We start from the raw sequence: 11,056 nt of genomic DNA on the forward strand, positions 1-11,056 counted from the left end.
TTACTCTCAATTTTCCCCTGCTTATTGACTTATTTCTTCAGGTTTTTTTCCCCAAAGGGAAGCCCTCTGGCGTCTGAAACTGCACTATTTCATTTCAAACGTGTCCTTTTCCGTATGGATTGGCCTGACTCGCAGAGCAGGGCGGTGGAACACACGCATGACTTGTAACTAACACCCGGAACCGGGGAATAGCCCAGCCAGCCGCCCTCAGACCCCACGGCCTCAGGTCCTCCACGTGTGCCTGGGAATAACAACAGAACGAGTCTCACAGCGTCGCCTTGCAAAGATTTAATGTACGTGGAATGCATCTGATTTTAGAGTTTGAGGATTATATTATTAAGTGAGAGGGAGGAATTCTGGAACAACATTTTACTGAGTGTGCTCAACACCATGGTGGCCTCATCTTCTATTTCATTATCTTATAATCAAAAGAGAAACGTATAATGGCAATAATAAAGAGGCAACTGCAACGGTGCTGAGATGGAGATGGATGCAGAACATAGGATGATTTTAGTGGCGGGTGCTCCAGCAGGTGGTTCTGCGGGCTGGTGAGAAAGTCGACAGAGGGGGAAAAAGGTGGGTTGTGCCACTTCTGTATTCAAACAAGCTGCTTTCTTCATTTGTCCTTGATGCTGTATACCTTTTTACTTAAACCCAGAATGTTAGTGTCAAGTCACTGCCATTATAACAAGGTGATAATTCTCTGTTTTTGCAGTTTTCAAAGCTTCATTCAACAGCCCTTTGAAAAACACCCTTGATTTTTCCATTAAAATTCAATTTGTTGATTTATGTATTTCAAGATGGGACTTCAGAGATCATTTTAAGAAATCAAAAGCTCTATTTTTTGAGACATGGTTCTTTGAAAACCCTGATCCATTGGGTACATACTGGTTTTCAAATTTGGTTGCTGTTTCCTTTAAAAAATATAAATTCCCTAAGATAAAACAGTATTCCTGCATGGGTTCCCTTTGAAGACAGATCTTTTCAATATTACAGTCTGAAAATGGCAAATTCATCTTTTAGCTGATCTAAAGAATTCAAAGGAAGTTAACATATGCTTTTTTCAAGATCATAAATGTTTCTTTTTTCACACAAGGATCAGTAGAAAATCTTGATTGCCAAAAAAACTTTTAAAATTCTACTCTATATGTATAGATTGTGGGAGAAGAAAAGGTCAAAGTCATGAAACTTCTGACAAGATAAAACAGATAAAAAGAACACACTTTAGATTCATGGTAGTTGTGGCCACCTTGTAAACATTAAGTGCTTAAATTAAATGTCATCGGACTCCTGGGTCACCGTTTGCTTTACAGAGTTTCACTCCTTTTGTAGGAGTCACAAAAGAAAGACAGTGCCTCAAAAGGCTCCTTGGTTTGAATGATTCTTCAGAGGAAAACACCTCAGAGGAGGATTACATTTTCAAGAAAGATAACCAAATCTATAAAGATAAGGCGGAACATCAGATACATGGGTAGAAGCGAATTTCTAGGCTCCAAAAGGCATATTCTTCTCTAAGAATTATTGTTAGAAAAAACACGGGCTCCCCTACTTGTGAACTTGTTTGGTCCTGTTTCCAACAAACAAACTTTAAAAGAAACACATGCAAAGCAACTGACCGACTGTTTCATGACACTCAGGGATCGCTGTTAATTTTTAGTTGTGATAATACCAAGTTTCATTTTTTTGGAAGAACTTTCCTTTTAGAGATGCATATTGAAGTACTTACGGAAGAAATGCTATCATGTTTGATATTTGCCTCAAAATAATCCCCTGGTGGAGAAAAGTATTTGAGAATTTAGATGAAATAAAATTGTTCAGATGTTGATAATCACTGAAGCCTCGTGATGAGACTGAGTGGTTCATCATAACAGCCTCTCTAACTTTATACACGTTTGGCAGCTTCAGTAATAAAAATGTTTTTTAATAAACATTATCCCTTCGCTAATATTTTTCCCTATGATAAATACTACATTTCAATTTGAAATACCTTAAAGGTATTTGATGACTTCAATCCTTCACATTTTAGACTGGGCTAATTATTAAATAAATCATCTTTCATAAAGCACTCTACTGTTCCCAGTAGGCAAATTGGGGGGAAAAAATTGCATTGCTTTCATTCTGAAAAATTAGCATGACATTTTCCCATCTTCTACAATAGGATATATTTGCAAGTACAGCATATACTCTGTGCTTCATATACTATATCTTGCAAATGATTTGGTTAAAATTTATTTGTATGTAAATACAGTATTACTTGTTTATATTTGTATAAATATTTGTATATTTACACAGAATTTGTATAGATTTGTCTATAAATATATTCTATAACCTGTAAAATATATAAAGATACTCTCATGTAAGGAAAGGTAAGGAGACCAGTGCCCTGAGATGCAGTTCCACCCAAAGCCCATTAACCATGAACTCCTTCACTTCCAGACTGCACTTCACCTGTTCATTTTATCACCCATTAGAAGAAAGTTTTAAAAAGAGACACTGGTATTAGAGAGAACTTTCTGCTAGGGTCTCATTTTATTTTTCCACATAACTTTGATGCTCCCTTTGGCACTTGACTCCATTTTTTGTTTTGTTTTGTATTGTTTTGTTTTGTTTTGTTTTTTCCACGAACACTGAGGAAGACTCACAGCAGCAGGACGGGGGTAGCAGCTCCCTCCGTGGGTTTGCTCTCGGGAGGATGTGAAAAGCTCACGACAGGGCTGGTTGGCATGGCCAGTGGGGAATGCGATGGACCCTCCAGCATATGGGATAGGATGGGCTGGAAGGATGTGGGTAGGAAAGTTGTTCTAGTCATTTCCTGACTGTCTTAACTCTGTTTCCCTCACACTCAAGCCATAAAGAAAATAAAAGGTGTTGACAACAATCAGAGGGGTAACTGGAATTTAATGTCCTCTGTACAACACCCACCAGCACAGGAGCTTTGAAATCAGACACCATCAAATCATTTCAAAATGTGCCACTTACCCTCTCTTTTTCTCTGATTTACTTAAGGATCCTCTATTTTATACAAGAATGCTGCCACTAGCGAAGAAACAATCCTAGTAGGTACCAGTGCACGCTGAGATTTTGAAAACAATAAAACAAATGAAAACAAATAAAGGGGCCGGTTTTAGAGCTGAACTGAAAATCTGAGTTTTTCGCTGGCATTTTTTAAATAATTGTATGCTAAAGTCGTACTTTCTGGTTTCAAACAGATCAATTCATTACGCGACTCTCCCATTTATGAATGGCGGGAGGACACTCATCGTTCATTTAGCTCATCACCTGCTCCATTTTGCACACAATGTAGCCCACATAAAAAAAAAAATGCACACGTTGTTTCCATTTCTCCCCAGGTTTCAGGCAACTGCAGGAAACAGACTGTTGGGATTCATCATGTAATCAATATCTTGTACATTAAAACCTCAGCATCTCTCTATGCAGCCTCAGAACATTTCATCACTGTCTCAAGCCCCGGGTGATTCTAGACTGTACTGTGCGCTCTGCGATAAATATTTTATGCTTCTCTTTAGCGATTTCTATTACCTCTAAAATACCTGGCAAGTAGTTTCTTTATTGTTCTTTCCTTTTGGAGCCATTAGTATGGTGCTTATCTCCTGCCTCAGAATGAATTTGATCTTGTGATTCTCGGTTTAACATATAAATATAGAGAAATTTTCATCTTGCCCCTATACCTGTTTCCAAAGTGCTCCATAGTGGTTTTGTCTTGTGGAGGTTGTTTGAATAGCATTTGAGGTCTTAACAGCCTCTCTGAGGAGTTCCCGTAATGGCTTTTTTCTTTAAGAGTGTCTTGTTGCATTCATTTTTAAACGCAGAGTAATGAATATGGAAAGAACGAATCTGGTCCTTTCACCCATGTTTTTCTAAATGCCTATCAGACTCAAGCAAATAAATAAACCTGAAACCACACAAAGTAAAAGTAAGATTAAGTCTAACCTGCCCTTTGATCTCAAATAATGCAACAGTAACAGAAACAAAGAACTTTTATTTTCATTAAATATCCACTTCCTCAGACCAGAGCTTTGTGAGAAGGTTCAGCCTGTGCCCAACAATTACGACTGCAGTGCAAAGCAGTTTCTGGCTATTTGTGCTTCATTTTGAATTTTGATTTATGGCAAGAAAAAAAAAAGAAAATATTTACACTTTATTTCTTGACTGAAAAAAAATTCTACATCATTATTTCACCTGACAATTATTGGAAGGCAAATAAACTAAAATAACTGAAGCCCCTCAATGCCGTTCCTCTTTTTATGAGCCCATTTGCGCAACGCTAAGTAGCTGGAGAAAACAAAGCATCTGATTCATTAAGCTGGACACACATTGTCCTTACAGCAGGCTAGGAGGGAGATTTACTCTCTACAGCCAGGAAAAACACACTTTACAACGCAGATTTGCAGCTTTTAACCTGGAAACTTAATAGCAAAGGCAATTCTGCTCTACTCTGCTTCCCTTCAAATCCAAAAGAGAGAGCGATATGTGCTTTGTTACAGAACAGAGCGGGCAATATTTTATATTGCCGCAGTCAATTATGTGAGGCTGTGTAACCTTTTCCAGCTATTATAGTCTTCAAATCTTTCTGTGCTAATGTTGCCAACACAATACAGACGCAGCTTCAAAGCATCTTTGCAGTGTTAGAAAGAGAAGATAGCTAGCACTGCTCAGAGACTAAGCTGAGATGACCAGATTTCTCGTTTATAAAACTGGGACAGCACACGTCAGGGGAACACCATCAGGGGTTTGTGAAGGTGTATCTCCAGCTATTTCCTTTTGTCAGGTGAAGACTTGTTTACTGAACAAAGAAAAAGAAAAAAATTCTAAAAGGTTTTGTTGAGAGAAGCAGGGAAAACAAAACAAAACAACCGAAAAAATTCACCTTTAATTAAAAAGAATGCTACAAGAATAAATAAGCACATTCAAGCCAATGTTGTGCTCCAACGTACAGATTTGAGAGAATCCTACCAACAAGGTAGGGCAAGAGACATACAGAATCATCAGCCTCTCCTTCAAAGCCCATTAGACCTTGGACAGAATGAAACATTCACTGCAGGAAGGATGGGGTCAACGGTAAAAACCATGGACTTCCAATTGTTAGTAACTATCAATAATCTCTTGGGTTATTTTGAAATTAGGCTCCATCCAATGTATCTTGTGAACGATGATAATTCCTGGTTACACCAGAGCATCAAAACTCTGAAAGGGTGGAGATGGGGTGACTCAGGCTGAAATAAGCAAACTGTGGGCATCAGTCTGGGGAGCGGGCAGAGGGTCCACTATGGGCAATGGAGACAACATATTCAGTTTATTGAATAAAGCAATTCACACTTGTTTCTAGACTGTCTCAACTTTTCATCAGTTTTGTAGACAGCTGCTTTCAAAGACCATCTCATCGACCATCTTTGATTTTTTTCACAACTCAGGAGAATGTGGAGTACAGGTTAGTTTGACCATTTCATAGGAGAGGAAATTTGGATTCAGAGAAGTTGCGTGCCTTGTCTCAGGGCACACAGCTAAAAGCCAGGAGAACTGGGCCGAGTTTTGCTCTTCTAACCCCCAGATGGACGCATTTTCTTCTAACTTCTTGCAAATGGATTTTGGAAACAACAAAATGGTAGGATTACTGATCTACAAGTCCCTAAGGTATCACATTTCATGTTTCCTCAGGAGAAAGCCAGGCAAGTGCGAAGGTGTGTACAAACTAGATAGAATGGAGCTTTCCACAGAACGATTCTGAGCTGTTCAAACCATCATGCTTTGTTCTTGCAGACACATAACTTACAACTTACATAACAATTCCCTTGATCTTCAGAGAGACAGAAATGTAAAATATCCATCATGAATCCTCCTGGAAGTTCGGTTTTAAATGGAAATGCCTCATGTGGTTGTGTTGAAACTCTGCAATATATTAACGTTCAGAAGCCTAATTGAGAAAATAATTCTCAAACGTAAGATAGATTCACAACGGGGGACCAAAACGGATAAGCTTTTACTTAGCCCTCAATATAAAGGTTTTCACAAGCTGTAATGAAATAGCTGAGAAGAAACCACGGTCTGAGAGAGAGAGAGAGAGACTTTCGTCATGCAATGATGGAGACATGTTCCCTCTTAGAGTTTGATGTCTGGTTCTGCACACAGCTTGTGCACAGGGCCTCAGCTCACACATCAAAGCTCCTCCAACAAATTGTTCTTTTGACAATGCTGTTGCTCCTCCATGAATGTCAAACTACAGAAATATGAATGTAACACTGAGAACTGCTTGTGGTCCGACCTACAAATTGGCCACGTCATCTGGAAACAAAGACAGCTCTTAACTTGATAACAAGTGAATCTCTTAAAGAATTGCTCTTAACTAAACTACAGTTGATTGACAATGTTGTGTTATTTCTGGCGAACAGCATAATGATTCATTTAGATATATAGTTATAGGTATAGAGGTTCCTTTTTACTCTGCTTATATTTTTGTGACCTTAAATGAAATGGCAGATCCTTCCTATAAAGACTGAACCCAATGTCCCAGATATGTAACGTTGAAGAGTCAGTTCACTCACAATGCATCAAAGTATGGAAGCACAGTGGCAGGGCTACCCCAGGACACAGAACCTGCCTCCTTGACGGTGAGAATAACAGTCACCAAGCCTCACCCTAAGTGTGAAAGTCACCACATTCAATAAGCCAACTTGCTAAAATAAACTTCACCTGGCTGTAGCATCTGATGATCCAGGCTAGTTCTGCTCATCCTCCTCATCAGACACCCTCTTCCTTCTTCCCTGTTCCATGGACACCCCCCTGAATTTGAGTTCTTAACTCCACGTGGACATACATTTCAGCTCTTGTAGCCTTCATCAGTTTAAATTAGGATCTGCTGATATAAATGTGTGACGATTTACACAGTGTCCACAAACGCAGCATTGCTGGAACAGGTGTGAGGTGCCGGGCTTTAAAGGCTATAAATGTGGACATTTTCACTTCACAACGTGAAGGTGATGTCCCCTTAAATCCTCGTGGTCATGAGCCGGTCTAAGGGGATTCACTGGTGTGACATCATCGGAAAAGATCACCAGGTATTTGACCCCCACCCTTCAGACAGCCACAGGTCTATTCCATCTCAGTAGACTTCATATAGCCACATTTTTATCAGTCTACTTTCCTTCATCTAAACACTCCTCACATTTCTAAGCATATTTCAGTCATTTTTCACTCTCCTGAATTTGGTCGTGGGTGACTAAGACATCTTTATCCCTCTTCATCTAAACATAAAATGTCTCAATTTCTATTGTTTGCTGAAGCACAATGCTGAAATGATGCAGGAAAAGAATTCTTGAGCAATACTTGTATTTCTGGTACCATCTAGCACAATTCTGTGTTGGAGCCAGAGACCTCCAAAGCAGGTTACATCATTAGAGGTCTAGCCAGACACACTTAAAAGCATCGAACTCTCCTGACCTCTCCTGAGACTCTCTCCCTCTCCCAGGTCAGAGAGACCTTATACCCTCTCGTGCAGAAGTCTGAGGGGCACAGTGTATCGCCTGCCATGTATGCAAATTCAAGTACACTTTTTTTCAATTTAGGTATAATTGACATACAGAGTTATATTAGTTTCAGGCGTACAATATAATGACTCAATATTTGTACATACTGCAAAATGATCACCTCAGTAAGTCTAGTTAACATCCATCACCTCACATAGTTAACAAAAATTTTTTCTTAGGGTGAAAACTTTTAAGATCTACTCTCTTAGCAACTTTCAGATATGCAGTATGGTAGTATCAGCTACAGTGACACACTTGTCGTACAGCTGGAAGCTTCTACTTTTTAATCCCCTTCATCCATTTGGTCCAATCCCCTCAACCCCCACCTCTGGCGACCACCAACCTTTCTCTGTATGCATGAGAAGTACCCTTCCTCAATTTAAGCAGGGGGCTAGGTGTCTAAACATCCCTTTTATTTGCCTTGTTATGCCTTTTACCATCCCCCACCCTTCAAACTAAACCCTGAGCCCCACTACCCTGGTGAACCAGTTACCACAGCCAAAATGCAGAGAAGGAAGACCAGATTCATTCCTGAATGCTGAGCTTTCTGGTGCCCATTCCCTGGAATGTGAGGGCTTTTCGACATAATCTTTAGCATTGCCTTTCTTTTCTCTTCATGTATAGCACTGAGTAAATTGCAACTGTCTTTTATTCTCAAAATATACTCCAAATACTCTCAGAAAGTATTTTCTCTCAAGGCTTCTACTTCCACTAGAAACAACAAAAGTCCGTTTTTTAAAACTTGAAAGCTGATCATTTCTTTCCCTTTACATTTCTGTGGCACCCCTATTCTGGCGGGAGGGGGGACGCAGTAAATATATAGAGAATGAATCCATGGATGCCTGAATGGAGAAGATAAAGTGTGGCAGGAAATACTGACTTTTAAAAACTGGTAAAGAGTTGGTAATATTACGCCTTCACATCGCCACGTATCCTGACTCCGTAAGACATCACTCGTCGAGCAATCACAGTCTCTGACATCGGAAGGTCATAGTTCACTACAGAAGTTTAACAGATGAGGTTTTACCTCTTTTTTTCCTAAACAAATGAGTCCCCTGATCCCTACTCCCAACAGAAAGTCTGATCATTCCTGGGAGGTCCACCCCCTCCCGCAAACAAACTGCCTGAGGTCCAGTCCCATGAGGTCTCAGCCCCGTGTCCAAACACCATGAAAAAGGTCTGGTACCCGAGGAGCTGAGTGCTACTACTGTTTCTCTTTGCCCCACAGAGTGGTCCTACACCATCTGATGTGTGATGCTTTTCAACTGGTGCCAGGATGCCCTTTCCGGTCCGGGTCCCAGGACAAGCCATGTGGGAGGGTGCGCACTGGGTGCCGAAACTGCAGTTTGCTTAATTTCACACTCTCACGTGCAAGTCGTGTTCTTCGTAGCAGAACCACTGTGCTAACGTGACGGAACTGAGAAACCTTTCCAGCTTCGGTTGTGTTGGACCCATCTCACTCCTTGAACTCTTGAGTTTGGGTCACCAGCCTACACTCATACGTTTCTCAAAGAAGGTGCATCTCAAGAGATTTCAATCCCTTGCTCGCCACCAGACCTCAGCCACTGCTACCGCAGTCCATACTGATAGCTCTGTCAGTTGATCTTGGGGAAATTTTGGCACCTAACCTCCCTAAAGATTGTGGGATTCCTGATGTAAAGGGGCCCACCTGCCTCCAGTGACCAGCTTCACACATTAGAGGGGAGTCCAACAGAGTCACACACACACACAAAAACGGTTGTACCAAATCCCAGAAAAACAGCAGACAACCTGCCACCTTTTGCGTAACCTAGAGAAGTGTCTAAGTAATACTTCCAGTGTGAAAGTAACTTGTTCCCACCACATCATCACGGAGCGAAGAGAGTCAGAGTCTGGACATGTTACAAAGTTAAAAAAAAAAACTGCAAAAGTGATATATGAGCCGACTCCATGCATATATGTACAGTCATGTAAGCAGGCACTCAGACTTTCCCAGAAAAAATAGTAACTTGTGCCAAGTGAGCAGCTAAAAACTTCTGGTTTCATTTGATTCTCTATCTGGAAATTTCCATCTCTGAAATGAGTTCTAGTCTCACGCCCCGAGCCCCAGAACACCTGCCTATTTTGCCTCCCACAGCCATCCGTGATTTTCGGTTTCGGAGCAGTGATGTGCGCCCAGGCACTGAAGGCCCCTGCCCTGCTCCTTCAGGAACACCCAAATGCGCGGGGTCGTCGGGGCTGGGGCAGAAGCCACGGCGACGAGCAAACCATTCTTCTAGGTAGCACGTTTCCAGCCTGAGGGGGTTCGAGTTCTCGGGACAAATAACACGCCAACCACTGACGTGCAGCGATGAGCTATGAGGCCACCGGACAGAAGGAAGAGGCTCCCGGTCCATCTGGACCCTCTCGACACTCCTCTTCCTCCCCAGAGTCAGGGGAGGAAGCGAACCCAGAGGAGGACCAGGTCAGCAGGGCTGCAGGAGGATGACAGTGTGAAGCGACACCCTGCGGGGACGATGCGAAACACGGTGAACCTCGCAGGGCCACAGGAGGAAAGCGCTTGAAGTCTGGCCTTTAGGAAGGAGGTGAGCTGCTTAAAGAAACCCGTGCTGTTTCCGTGTTGACCCCCTTCGGCGACGCCCTCCCCGCGAGCGCGCTCCCCGCACGCCTGTCGCCAGGCACCGCGGGGACCAGGCCCGTGCGGCTGCGAGGAAGCAGCTGGCGCAGCGCCTTCCGGCGCCACCGTGCACGCCGCCGCCCAGCCACAGACACAGCTTTTGTTTAAAAATAAAGCAAAGGTCTGCTCAGAGCACGGAACTGCAAGAGAAAAACAACAGGCAAAAGCGGCTGCCAAAGCCCACGGCCGGGCCTCTCCGCGCTCGCAGAGCACCCGTCTCACGGGGCTGGTCCCCCCGCGGCCGCGTGCTCTCCTCCCCTCCGACGGCTCCCCTCTGGGTGTCCCGCCGCCAGCTGAGAGAAAGGGCTCAAGCCTGTATTCCTGCCACCAGCTCAGTGATCTGAATGCAATTTTACGTCTTGAATATTAAGTATATTAAATGGTCTCTGAAAAGGGGAGAGAGTGATTTTTTAATTCTGTTTTTTATAAAAAAGACACACAAACCCATTCACTCAATTATACACGTGCGTCAGCTGTGAACTCAGAGCCGGGACTGAACCAGTCCTTCCTTTTTCATCCTTATCACCAAACCTGGCTTCTGTCCGAAGGGTCTTTTTGACATGAACACACGGGAAACTTCTGGGCTCTTCTATCATCTCAGGGAGCTGTGTGGTTCGGTTTTTTGGTTTTTTGGCTGTTTTTTGTTTTGTTTTCCCAGATCAGCCATGCCTGCTTTGGCAGCACTCACATAAATAAACAACACCCAGCCTCCCTGGAAAGCGAGAGAAGCCTTGTCAGCAGAACTTTCTGAAGAAGATTCTCTCTTCTTGAGAAAACAAATCGTGATTAAAAAGTGGAGGCAGGGTCGGTGAAGAATCCCGCACCAGCGCAAAGGTCTGCCTGGCTCAGTCCCCGCGGG

This window comes from Vicugna pacos, chromosome 30, assembly GCF_048564905.1.
Source record: "Vicugna pacos chromosome 30, VicPac4, whole genome shotgun sequence".
NCBI classification, from domain to species: Eukaryota; Metazoa; Chordata; class Mammalia; order Artiodactyla; family Camelidae; genus Vicugna; species Vicugna pacos.